General features: G+C 45.9%; 1 protein-coding gene across 2 annotated transcripts in view; it reads left to right on the top strand.

Moving 5' to 3' along the window:
* Positions 1-5,508: 5,508 nt before the first annotated feature.
* The window catches only part of RBM46 (RNA binding motif protein 46), a 41,080-nt gene continuing 37,477 nt past the window's right edge, over positions 5,509-9,111 (top strand). For both annotated transcript variants that reach the window (XM_089777960.1, XM_089777959.1), the window contains exons 1-2: positions 5,509-5,634; positions 5,903-6,013. The gene's annotated coding sequence lies outside the window, so the exon portion shown is untranslated. The remainder of the gene's footprint in view (positions 5,635-5,902; positions 6,014-9,111) is intronic.

The raw sequence follows: 9,111 nt of genomic DNA, 5'->3' as shown, positions 1-9,111 counted from the left end.
CTAGACCATGGCTTTACTTTTGAAATGGTGCTTTTTCAAAAGAGCGCCATTACACAATCATGCAAATGAAACATGGGATATTTAAATCCCCGCTTCATTTGCAGTTTTGAAGTGTCTAATTTACATCCCTCTGTCAAAAGAGGGATGTAGTCTAGACACAGCCTAAGTTTTCTAAACAAAAAAGATATAAATAACTGCAGGGAAGTGTCATGAGTGGCTTAACAATCATTGGCATCTCCACTCTGAGTTGTCTGGGCTTCAGCATTTGATGGTTAATTAGCAGCCAATAGCAGCTGGAATGATGTAACTTGGACAAATCGATGGGCTAAAAGAAGTAAGATGGAGCTCAGAATACTGAGAGATTAAATATCACAACACTTTCTAAAGGCATATTTATATAAAAGCTGAAAGGTCAACTTAAGGTACACAATTCCAGCTACGTAAATAAGGTAGCTGTAGTCGATGTACCTTAAGCCGATTTTTGGCGCTGTCCCCACACCTCCGAAGGTTGATGGGAGAAACACTCCTGTCAACTTTCCTTACTCCTTGTGACTGCAAGGAGTACCGCCCTAATAGTTTATAAAATTAATATTGGTTGAAATGTTTGCCATTTTCTAAACCATTATCAAGGCCTTGAATTTTGGGTTATTTCCATTTACATGAAAGTTTAAATTCCACTTAATGTATCCACCTCATTGTTCTACTTAATGTTTTTTATGGAAGGATGATTGAACTCCTCAGCATGTAATATGATATAAAATCTTTAACCTCCAACAAGATTTTAGTTAAAATCCAGGTCGGAGCAGATGTGACAAAAGTTATTTTTAGCTGATGGCTTTATTTGGTTTCTCTGCAATGAGTTGGTAATCTCATCTAGTTCCCGGAGAATGTAATCATGTTACAGTATTTCCAGCACAAGTAGCACTACTTGAAATCCTTGCTGAGAATCTTAGCAGAGAGGTCTCAAACTAAATAGTAATAGAGACTGAACTGCCTTCTGTCCCTTAGTGATTCCTCCACAATGATTGTTAAGACAAGTTAGTACAGGTTGAATCTCTTTAGTTCAGAACTCTCTGGTCCAGAAACATCCGTTGTCCGGAATGATTTTAGTTAGCTGGATGTCCACTTTTCATGGGTGTGGCCAAGTTTCCCATGGTTCCATAACATTTGTTTACAGCTACCAGTCCTGGCTCTCAGTGTTCTGTGCTGTTATTTAGCTCTAATTTATCCCTAAATGTCCTCTTACAGCTCAGTAAGCAGTGGAAGTGTTGTTCATGCTGCTAGACAATATTGACCTCCACTCGTCCAGAAAATTCTCTCATTCAGAACTGGTCAGGTCCTAAGAGTGCTGGATTCAAGAGGTTCAACCTGTACAATATTAGGAGGAAGCTTTTTCTGAAGGTGCATATACAGCACCCATGGAATCTAATAACTTCTACAAAGATGTGAAATAACTGAGATAAAGTAGCTAAAGAAAATTCTCCCTTTTTTCCCTTCTATTTTTTGACTTTCATTTCTGTTTCATATCATTATCCTTTTCCTTTTCCCCCATGTCTCCCTAATTCTTCCAGTCAGCATCCTTATTTCCATGAGCTACACCATCAAGAAATAGTAATTTTTCTCACTGATTGCCAGAAGGCCACAAGGACAATATATTTTGGAGGCTGTGACGGTCTTGCCTCTCCCCTTCCTATCCGGGAGAAAGGGGGAGGGGAGGATAGGCGTCCGCCACGTCTATATCGATCCGAGTCGTCCCCGTCTTGGGACGCCCGGTGCCCCGTAAGTGCAGTCCTCTAGCCGTCCGGCGTCGAGTGCTCCTCCTCCGGCACGTTCTCCCAAGAGGAGGGGGGAAAAGGGGGGCCCGGGCCCGCCTTCACTCACGGGCCCCGGCCCAGGGCCCTAAGGACTCCGACTGACTACCAGTCGTGGTCCGGCTGACGGGGGTGTGCCCCTAAACGCATCAGCCCACGGGCTACCTCACCGCCCTGCCCTGGGCCACTTCCTTTTCTCCCCTCGGTGGTCCTTACCCCCAGCGGCGGTGCGTCTCAGCGGGGCAACAGAGCGGGGGGGTGTCACGGTCCTTCCAGGCGAGCCGCGTCTCTCCTTCCTGCTGCTCTCCCCCCTGTGCTTGCGTTGCCCGGCGGTATTTGATCCTCCCGGCGGGTCGGCCCCCCCGGTGGTTGTCCCACCCCTCTCCCCGGTTGGGGCCATTGATTGGCCTTTCGGCCCGTCCAGGCTGGCCCCCGCACCTATCTGGCGGCGGCTGGGCGGCCGCCCAGCTGAGCTGCGTCTTTGCTCAGCTGATCCACGGAGCTGCCCCGCCAAGCCGTGCCTCCGCTCAGCTGAGCCGCGGCGTCCCTGCTCAGCTGAGCTGCGGCGTTTCTGCTGAGCCGTGGCTTGGGAGCAGCCGGCGCACAGCCGGTATCTGCTCCGCGGCTTCTCTGCGTAAAGCCCCTGTCTTTCAGTGCGGGGCTTTGCTGCCCCGTCACAGAGGCACATACATTAGGTGGCAGTAACCAACAGGTGCTGTACTCACAAGCCAATATGCAAGGTGGTAAATGTCTACCATACTGATAAATATTTGAACACTGAAGTGTGGAGAATAGCACAAACACATACATACAAATTGTATATATCTGTTTATGTACATTTTTCTTTTTAAAATTATTCTTGCCACTGGAATAAAAAAAGTTAAAGAGGCAAATTATGCACTCAACTACATTGGCATAAATGTGCAGTAATTACACTTACTTCATTGAAATTACTCTGAATTGATACTTGTGTAACTAAGTCTGGATTTTTCTCCAAGATCTATGTTTAACATTTACTGTATATATATCTATATATGTACAAATTAATTCTCCAGAAATATTCCTTGCTCTGATAACAGGTAATCATAACAAGAGAGGAAAGAAAGTTCTATAACATGTTTTCTTCTAACAATTCCTTCAATTGTAACATAATTACATAGCTCACAATGAAAAAAATCACTCTTTTAAAGAAGTAAACTGTACAGGAGTAAATGTCACTCCTGAAAAAGAAAGACCCTGGAGGCACTGTAATTTTACATAGGAGGAGTCCTCTAAATAGGCTCTTGCAACTAGTTGATGAAATGGAAACTAAAATAAAATGCATTGATGGACTGAACTGAAAAGTTTTTCTAGACAGTTTACCATAATTAGATTTACAATTACTGTATATAGATTACATAATAATGTCTAGGTTCTGTAGAGACCTTTGATTAAATTTCAAAAGATGTCTGTTTCTTGTTAATTATTTGCACTACCGTCACATCAAACCTGTCAGAGGGTAGAAATGCTATCTATCAGCTTTTCCAGTTCCACAGTAAAATATAGTCTAACAAAAATCCTTATGTTTCCATGCAACTATAATAATAGTCTACTCTAGGAAAACATGTGACGATACTTGCTGACATTCCAACCAGTCAAGATAGACTAAAATTATGTGCCATGGTTAGATAAAATAGCTGACAGAAAATCATATTCACAATTGAAATTAAGAAATAAGATGAATGTGCAAAAATCTCTCAGATATTGTTGTATACCCAAGGGAATAAATGGAATGGTCTATGCAATATTCTACTTTTGTTCTATATGCCTCTGATCTGAGAGTTGTGTACAGATTTGCACATTCCAATTGTAATTTAATATTTAAAATTAGACAAAGTACTGAAGTATTTACTGCAGAGAAGAATTCCGCAGTGGCTTCCTGGAGAAGGACTAGAATTATGATTTCTCTGATTCACAGCCCGAGTCCCCCACCCCACAAGTGTCCTTTAGGGAGGGCAGGGGCTCCCCCCCCAATCAAACAGGGAGAACATTGCTGGCTATTCCTCTTCATCAGGAAGGATAGGGACAGCACACAGATTGTTGCATCCCTCACTCTAGGGCTACGTCTAGACTGGCATGATTTTCTGCAAATGCTTTTAACGGAAAAGTTTTCCGTTAAAAGCATTTGTGGAAAAGAGCGTCTAGATTGGCACGGACACTTTTCCGCACAAGCACTTTTTGCGGAAAAGCATCCGTGCCAATCTAGACGCGCTTTTCCGCAAAAGAGCCCCGATCGCCATTTTTGCGATCGGAGCTTTTTTGCGCAAAACAAATCTGAGCTGTCTACACTGGCCCTTTTGCGCAAAACTTTTGCCCGAATGGGAGCAGCATAGTATTTCCGTAAGAAGCACTGATTTCAGACAGTAGGAAGTCAGTGTTCTTGCGGAAATTCAAGCGGCCAGTGTAGACAGCAGGCAAGTTTTTCCACAAAAGCAGCTGATTTTGCGGAAAAAACTTGCCAGTCTAGACACAGCCTAGTTGGGGAGTGCAGGGGGCAAACCAAACTGGACCTGCCCCAGACTGGGGACATGTACTGCTCTCCCAGCTGTGTCCACTGGAGCTACAGCAGTCATGGAAAGGCACTTCTCATCTGGCCCTAAGCCACTGCAGTGCAAGAGAGCTGAGGTTGTCCTCTCCCTGGAGCAGTCTGAATACCTGACCCCTCTTCTCCAGCCCCACCCCGAGAGCAATGATTTCAATGAAGCATAAACGTTTTCATTTTATTTTCCAAAACCCAAGAATTAAGGATCCAAGCAAAGCTTCTAGTTGAATATAATGCAGAGATACAATAATTTTAAATTTCTGTCTCCTGTGATGTACCGATTTTGTAATTGTGGTGGTTATTAACTGGTACTAATGAGGTTACATAAAAAGGGCGGGGGAGGGAGGTTGGTAAATGTGTCTGCAATTTTGCTTCAGGTGACTTTACACTCGCTATATATGTGCTCTCGTTTTGCCGGGCTGGCTAAATCCGGATTAAGATGTGACAACCATCAAAACCATCATTGTGACATGTTCCCTCCAGCAATGATCTGACCTTTGGAGAAATCACAACATTTCTCCAACACTCCACGCCCATCCCCAGAGCTGCTGCACGATATTAGCAAAGAGTGAAGCCACGTGACCAAAAGCTGTGGAAAAATCGCAACATGCGGAGGCGCCCGCCTCTGCTTGGCTGGAGCGGAGGTGTCAGGGGATTTGCAGCCCTGGGGCCGGGATTCACGTGTGGCGCTGGGGCTCCAGCCTGGCTGGAACTTTTGTCAGCGCAAAGGTAAGAAGTGGCCCCCAGCCCCTTTTCAACGCCACTCTCATAAGGTAGCACCTCTCCCATTGGCTCCTTCATACCCTCCAGCTAATTGGCTGCACACCCTCCCGCCCTCAGCTTCGAAGGGGTTTAAGCGCTTTCCCCGCCTGCTCGGCTCTGCACGCGTTCTGATTGGTTGCCGTTTCCCGTCAATTGGTGTTAGGTGCCTGCCCCGGCGACTGCTCATTGGTGGCGCGCAGGCGACAGAGGGCGCCTCGCGCCGCGGAATAGGAAAGTCGGTTGTCGGGGTGGTGGAGCGGTATAACGCGCGCGCGTGAGGCGCGAAGTGCTCGCGCTGCCATTTCCCCTTCCCCAGCCCCGAGAGTCGCCGTTGGCGGTGAGACTCTGGCGGGGAGGGGCTGTTCAACGTTCCGCGTAACGGTCCCACCTCGTCGGGTGGGGCCGGGGAACTTCAGCCCGAAGTCTCTGAGCGGCTGCTGACGGGCGGCCCAGCGCGGCTGCGTGTCCGGAAGTCCCTGGGTAGAAGCGGGAGGGACGGGGAAGGGCTGTGGATGTGACTGTTGCTTCAGTGCCTCTAAGGCAGCTCCTAGAGACCCTCTCCCCTGCCATCTTTCACCCCCGGGATCCGCTCCCACCCCACACCTGCCCCTCCTGCTCCCTTCTAACAGCCTAGTATAGCACCGTGCCCCCAGCGCCCATGGCTTGCCGGCCGCGACCCCCCTCGCATCAAATACAGCGTGTCCCCTCCCCCCCACATAGGTCTTGATGTGCTCGGTTGTTTCTACAGATATCCCTAAGCCCCTTCCTGCCAGCCTGTTGGACTGAGTGGAGAAGAGGAAAATCTAATCGGTCCCTGTGGTGTCCTGCCAGCAGCTGAGACCTGTGATTGCCAAGGCAGGTGGGCGCTTCTGAGTGATCGCTCTTCCTTCTGGGTACACGTGGCCTGCACACTGCCCACCAAGATAAAAGTAACCCAGGCGGCAGTGTGGCAGGTGGGCGCTTCTGAGTGATCGCTCTTCCTTCTGGGTACACGTGGCCTGCACACTGCCCACCAAGATAAAAGTAACCCAGGCGGCAGTGTCTACACTTAAAAAGCGTCAGCGCGCAGCCACTTGCTACCGCTATGGCTGGTTTCTCCCCTCACTGTAAATAATCTGCTGCCTTGGGAAGCAGTAGTGTACTTAAACTGATGGAAAAATTCTTCAGTAAACCTGGCACCATCCACACTGTGAGGGTTAGGTTGGCTTAATTATGTCAGGGGGCAGATGCCTATAGATGGAGCTATGCCACTGTACATTTTCAGTACAGACAAGTCCTAACTCACTCCGTGTGGCCAGTTGCAGTCATGCAAAATAACTTACCTATCTTTATGTGAGCCTAACATTTGCCTGCGCAATGTTGAAAAATGTAGATATGCAAGTTTGTACACATACTTACAAGTGGAGGCTACTTTGGAAATGATGCTCTTAATGTTAGTGGTGTTTGAAGTAATTCTCTTTTCTGTTGTTTTTTATTTTGATTTAAAAAAATACTGTTCCTGAAAAAAATCTTCATACAAAATGCATTCCTGAAATTATGAGGAATAATAAAGATCTAATTTATTTTATTTAATAGTTTTGCTTGGAGTGGTTTTATTTGCTTAAAATATTTTTGACTTAGACTTTTAAAATTGGATATTAAGCATGTCCACAGGTTTACTCTGTTTATTCACTTGTGCAAGCATAGTTTATCGCTCTACTGGTTTGCTCATTTTAAACATTGCTGACATTAAATTTATAGTAGTGAAATTTTCAAACTTGACTTAGAAGTTTAAAGAAGGTCATATGAGTGTTTTTAAGTCTTAATTGTTAAATTCAACTCGAACTTTTCTTTAAAGATCAGTTGGAATTGAGCATGTTTTGAAACACTGTGGAGAAACCAAAGTCTTTTAGTTCAGTGATTCTCAACCAGCGGCCTAGGGCTTTCTGGGGCCCGCTGACAAGTTTGGGGGGCCACCAAGCAGGACCAGCATCTAACGTTTAATCAGTTAACCCATTTAACTGTTGAATTAGTTAACTTAATGTTTAACTGATTAACTAATTAAATGGGATTTTACATCCCTCATCTAAACTGAGTTAAGGTTATGCCATGACATGCTGACTTGAAATATTTATAATGATAGATACTAACCACACTTTTTTCAAACTTCGTTGATTTTTTTTCCTTACTAAGAACGCAAGTAGGTTACTTTTGAAGAAAGTGAGTAGTAATTAATGTTTGGAGGCAGCAAAATATATCCTTAGATTTAACAGAGGCTTTTCTAACTCCAGTCAGGCTGTACCTCACTATTGCCTCTTAGGGTATGTCTGCACTGCAAAGGAGGATCGAAGATATAGTTAAGAACGCTAATTCGAAGTGAGAGGGGCACTCCGCTTGATGTCGGTAACCCTGATTTCACAAGGAGTAAGGGAAGTTGAAGGAAGAGTGTTGTTCCTTCAACTTCCTGCAGTTTAGATAGTGCCGAAAGCCAAGTTAAGGTACCTCGACTTCAGGTACTCAATTAACGTTATCTTAATTCAGCTTTGTCCTGCAGTGTAGATATACCCTAAGAACCTTCTTTCTAGTTTCCAGGCCTCAAGAAATACCACCTGGTTGTGAGCTAAGTCTCTTTTAATAGCTTTTAATGAAGGATATAAGTAAGGCTGTTTGCAATCCAGGATGGTATTACCAAAAAGATAATTCTTTAATTCATGCATATGTGCATACATGGAGCTTCATTACACTTCTGCACATAAACTGTCACACATCAGTGTCATGGTGTAATTTGTGACAGGCTCCAGTAAGGGTCCTAACTCAGATCTGCCTGGAAATAATTAAATCCTGAGAGGGTGGGTTGGTAACTAATTAGCTAATGAGACTGATAAAAGGGTTGTCAGAGTTGAGGCGGTTTCTAGAAACAGGAGTCCTCTGAGGACAGGAGTGTCCAGAAGAGTGGTGCAGGAGAGCTCACCAAAGCAAGGGCCTGGGAGCTTTTCTGAGGGATAGGGAACTGCCAAACAGTAGGAGGAAACTCAGCCTTATATGAACTATATATGCTGCCCTAGAGAAGAGCTTCAATGGACGGATCTCTGCAGATCCTGACTCTTAGTAGTGGCATGAGTCCTTATTCCAGGAAAGGTCTTGAACTGAGAAATCTGTTGGAGAGGGAATAAGGATGTTAAGGACTAGTTGACTATCCGATAAGCAAATGCTTATTGGATAGTCAGTCAACTAGTCAATTTACGCGCCCCCCCCCCCCCCCCCGCTGCCTCTTATCAGAGAGAGGCAGCAAAAGGGAGGGAGAGGGGGTACTTCAAAGCGGCAGTGCCACACAGCTGAGCCCGGGATCATCTGAGCTGTGCTGCCCCTTTGAATGCCACTTCGGTGTTTCAAAGTGGCAGCACCGCGCGGAGCCTGGGATCAACTGCGGAATTCCCAGCTGGCCCCGGATTCTGGGGAAATGCTGCGCGGAACCTGTGGTCAGCTGGGGAGACCTCAGCTGGTCCCGGGCTCTGCATGGCATTTCAAATCGACAGCTCAACATGGAGCCCGGGGTCAGCAGGGACTCTGAATTCCCTGGTGAACCCAGGCTCCATGAGAGCACTTCCCATTTGAAATGCACAAGAGCCCCTGCAGGGGAGTCTTGTACATTTCAAAACTGGCACACCTGTGTACAATCTGGAGTCAGCGGGACTTCCTGCTGGCCCTGGGCTGCAGGTGGAGTTCTGCATTCCTCCTTGGAAATGTACAAGAGCCCCAGCGAGGCTTCTGCATTTCAAAGGAGCAGTGCGGAAGTGCCTATTGACTAGTCGAGTAGTCGATGTAAATTAACCGATATTTAACATCCTTAAAAGAAATTGTGTATCCAGGTGGGAATGTATAAACTGCTACTTGAGTCTTAAGACTCTCTGGGGTGAATATTTACTTGTATTTTAATTGGGCTTTAGCTGAATAAGGTGAGGCCACATCTGGAGTATT

Source organism: Pelodiscus sinensis, chromosome 4 (genome assembly GCF_052426305.1).
Source record: "Pelodiscus sinensis isolate ZL-2025 chromosome 4, ASM5242630v1, whole genome shotgun sequence".
Taxonomy (NCBI): Eukaryota; Metazoa; Chordata; order Testudines; family Trionychidae; genus Pelodiscus; species Pelodiscus sinensis.
This window is presented reverse-complemented; position numbering and strand designations above follow the sequence as displayed.